Source organism: Nannospalax galili, unplaced genomic scaffold (assembly GCF_000622305.1).
Source record: "Nannospalax galili isolate Female #2095 unplaced genomic scaffold, S.galili_v1.0 scaffold4234, whole genome shotgun sequence".
Classification (NCBI taxonomy): Eukaryota; Metazoa; Chordata; class Mammalia; order Rodentia; family Spalacidae; genus Nannospalax; species Nannospalax galili.
Window position 1 is genome coordinate 10,639 of NW_008334228.1, and position 4,463 is coordinate 15,101.

General features: G+C 45.4%; 1 pseudogene; it reads left to right on the forward strand.

Annotated features, from left to right (window-relative positions):
- The window catches only part of LOC103731000, a 9,643-nt pseudogene extending 5,626 nt beyond the window's left edge, over positions 1-4,017 (forward strand).
- Positions 4,018-4,463: the final 446 nt, after the last annotated feature.

Sequence of the window (4,463 nt, forward strand, 5' to 3'; positions counted from 1 at the left end):
TTTAAGAAGCTTCTTCTTACAGTAGATAAAGGCTGCTGTAGAGTTCCCCAGCTTGTCACACACAGGGAATATATGTTTGAGAGATGCCCAGCCCTGAGTGACACATCTATAGTGGAACCTCTAACCACATTCTTTATGGTGTAGGGGTTACCTTCAGAGAGTGGTGACCTGCTAATGAAGGAGTACATGGGAAACACGGAGGATGCCCAGACCCTCCAGCTACAGTACAGTGAGATGATGGCAGACTTCATGTTCGTGATCCCCGCACTCCAAGTGGCACATTTTCAGCGTGAGTACATATGTAATGAGGCCTGGGGCCATCTCACATGTGTGGGTCCCAGGTGAGATCTGTGGTATGTACATAAAAACTCATGTCTAGATCAGGCCTTTGGCACTTGAAGACATATTGTTAGTAAATCCTTATGTCTAAGAGAGTGACACCTTATCCAGGTACAAATTAGAAAACAAGTTACTGACACTCAGTTGTAAGTGACAGGGTCACCATTTAATCAAGAAATTCAACACAGCTAGTGCTCTAGCCTGGACCCCCATACTCAAATGTAAATTGATATAACTTTATACCAAGGGATGCTGTCACCAAATGTGTGGCAAGGCAGCTCCAGGCGATGGGCCACTGTGGCACCATGTGTCCTTGTCCCTAGGTTCCCATGCTCCTGTGTACTTCTATGAGTTCCAGCATCCGCCTACTAGCCTCAAGAACATCAGACCGTCCCACGTGAAGGCTGATCATGGCGATGAGATTCTTTTTGTCTTTGGGTCCTTCCTCGGGGGCATCAAATGTGAGTCTTCCCTGTTTTCCTTGAGCTAATGGGCTCCCAGATGGGTACCTGAGGGATGTCTGCACTCTCAGTCCAGGTGAGGGAACCAAGACTCTGGGCTAGGACAAGATCAAGTACACAATACCTCCAAGCTCAAAAGTATATGAGGGTTAGAATCTGCACCCTTCTCAGTCTATTCTATGAAAAAGGATACGAGGGCACATTGGAGGAGGTATGAATCTAGGAGAATTGAATTAGAGGCTCTGAGATGGATACTGAATCCTGATGTGTAGGGAGGGAGGGAATCAGACCAGAAATTCAGGGTCAGGCTACAGTTGGGGAGGTGACTCTGGAGCAGGAGTGGGCACCTCATGAGGTGGCAAGAACTTGGACCTTTGTCTTTCTCATGGCTACAGTTGACCTCACTGAGGAGGAGAAACTGCTGAGCAGTAGGATGATGAAGTACTGGGCCAACTTTGCAAGAAATGGGTGAGAGCATGCCCCACCCTTAACTCCTCAAGGGTGGGTCCCCATCCAGGTCTCCATTTGTGGTTTGTGGCCTCATTAGCATTCGTGATGAGTCCTTCATCACATGATAGGGTTGTCTCCACTCTAGGGCACACTTTGACATATTGTAGGTGTCATCTACTGGACATTCCTCCATGACCTGGCCAGTGGGCCATGGTGCTTTGGTACTGCTCTTTAGATCTTGCCTCTGAGAGTTAGGAAGAGAGGACACTAATAGCTTTGTCATTCATGGAGCATACACTAGTCTTGTTTCCTTAATGGGGATACCTGTCTGTCATACCTCTCAAGCCCAGTACCCTGCCCAAATCAGATTGTTGGGCTGTCGATCAGAGTGAATTTCAACCCTCCCTGTGGGGGCATATCCACAGGAACCCCAACAGCGATGGCCTACCCTACTGGCCCGTGTTGGACCAGGATGAGCAGTACCTGCAACTGGACATCCAGCCTACTGTGGGCCATTCTCTGAAGGCTGGAAGACTGCAGTTCTGGACCAAGACCCTGCCCCAAAAGATCCAGCAGCTAAAGGGGGCTCACACACAACACACAGAACTGTAGCGTCCCATATCAGGATAAATGTGGGGTTTGAGTGCTATAATAGGATAAGCCTGAGGTTCCCAAAGGAGCCTGGGTTGATTCCAATAGTCACTTAAACATTCCTAATCTCTGCATTTCTCTGTTCTCCTACGTATGTAACGAAATCTCTGCATGTCACTCCTCACTCATCCTGCAGGATCATCTTTTGTTAGACCCACTTCGTCAATGGTCCTGTAACAGTGCAGATGTGTGCGCCTCAAAGTGCCTCTATCTCCTTTTACATTCCACTGGGACTAGCCTCCTTCCTTCCTCGACTTGTCTCCTCCCATCCTCTCTCTTCCCCAAGCACTTGACCCTCTTCAAATGAAGCAGATTCTTTAGGGATTATTGAGCAATGGGGATCAGTTGTGTCAAAATTGTATTTTCTCATAAGTATAAATGTCCAGTAGAAAACCTAATCTCCCAGAAATCTATTATCTTCATAAGTTTAGGACGCTGTTCAGTTGGGTCATAAACTGCAAGCTGGACTCTGTGTCAGGTATCTTTGTCCTCAGATATACAGAGGCTGTAGCAAAACATTAAGTGAGTCTAGAAGTTACAGGCCAGCCCAAGCAATCTATTAGGAGTCAGATCTCTAAATCAAAACCAAAAGATAGTAAGCTGGATAACTTACAACAGAGTTGTATGTACAATATTGTGGACCAAAAGCATTAGAATCAAAATGTTATCAGATTTGCTGGGTAGTGAGGGCTAGGTATCTGGCTCAGAGATTACACAGTGTCTTCACTGGGTAGAGTAGGTAAAGAATGACACTGATGATCTTCCAAGCTTCCCAGTCTTAATATCATCATATTACAGATTACATTCGGCAAATGAATTTGAGTCACAGAAGCCTTTGTACCATAGCTCCTAAGTTCTCTGACATCAGCCACTGAGGAGGCCAAATACAGAAAAAAATTTCTATGTATTGTACTCATATATGAAATCTTGTCTATTTCTTTTCTGAATGTTGCCAGACCCACTTTGGTGAGAAGCAGAACTGGGCATGTTCATGAGCCCTACAAGCTGGGCCTACAAGGGGGCTGGCACGCAGGTTGAAGTAGGTTCTCAGTGACCCACCTTTTGAACTTTTCTCTTACTCTCTGGAGTCCTGTAGACACTGTTAAGTCCGTGTTTGCAAAAGCATAACACATCTGTGAATATGTTGGACAATGGGATGTGTCTTGGAAGTACAATGGGGGGCGTCAATAGGTAGCAGAAAAATTCCTTCCCTGGACCCCTGAGGACATCTCCACATATGGAAAGGTCTGTCCGCTTTTCATTTTTCCTGAAATTTCCTGATACCTTAATTGTTCCTTGCTCTTCTTGATCATCCACGTGTTCAACTTTCATTCCTACGTTACTGTTGCCCTTGAACTCTTCGTCCACACCAATACAAACTCTCTTGTATTTTATGTCATTTACAAACGCACCAAATTGTGCTCCATCTGTCTTCTTGTTCCTTCAAAGTCATTTCTCTGTTATTAAGAAGGTATGGCTTTTATCTTCTACTCTCAAGGATCTCCCTTTCCTTGCATTTCCAAACAATTTGCACTTCTTATTCGCCAGTTTGTCCTGGGCAAGGTCCTTTTTTTTCATCCACTCCATTGAATTCCATGACCTTTAGGTTGAAAGTAAAGATTACTGTGTTACCTGTCCTTGACACCAGGGAACATACAGAGAAAATGTTCAGCCTTGTGTCGGCAGCTCAGCAGAGCTGTCACTGTAGCCTGAATGTGTTATTGAGTTCTTGTTGAGACCAGGAGTTAAGTGACCGCCACCAAACAGCCTGCATAGGGTCTCAACCTTTTAGGCTTGCACTGGTGAAAATTTTTGTTTGTTTGTTTTGTTTTTTGTTGCCATTTATTCGCCAAATGCAGCTGAAGGCTTCCTGGTTCTAGAAAAATCACAGTCAAACAACTGGCATTACCCAGGTTGGCAGCTCATAGCTGCTTCCCCTACAGTCCCCTTCTGTTTGCAATGCTCTCTTGTACATAAGCAAGAGAAGAACAATGAGCCCTTCCTGTTGTCATGGTGACCATTGATCTTGATCCCAGGCCCAGCAACCTTTGCACTACTCTCCTTCTCTTCGGCTCTCCCTTCCTGATGCTCAATAAACTTCTCTCATTATTGAATTCACAAATCGTATGCAGTTTCATTTCTGTCTTGTGAGTGATGAGCAGGTTTCTTCTCTGGTACTGGGAGTCCTTGTAGAACTTTGCACCAACACCAAGCCCTCCTGAGTCTTCTGACCAGTCTCTGTCACCGTGAAGGAGATAACCTGAGCCTCACTGCTGCACACTGTGTGCTTTTCCTTTCTGCCTCTGTCTCTGGTCTGGTTTTCTCTATTTCCTGGTCCACCTTATTTACCCAGACCTCACCCACCACAAGCTCTTGCTTCCATGCCTTCCCTGTTGTGATAGACTGAGGCACTCTGAAGCCAGAAGCCAAAATATGTTCTTATCATTTACATCCAATTGAAACCGTGCACTTTAGCCACATCATTTGGGGAATTTGATCGAACATTTGGCATAAGCATCTACTCTCCCACTTCAGCCATTACATGGCTTTTCATTATTGCAG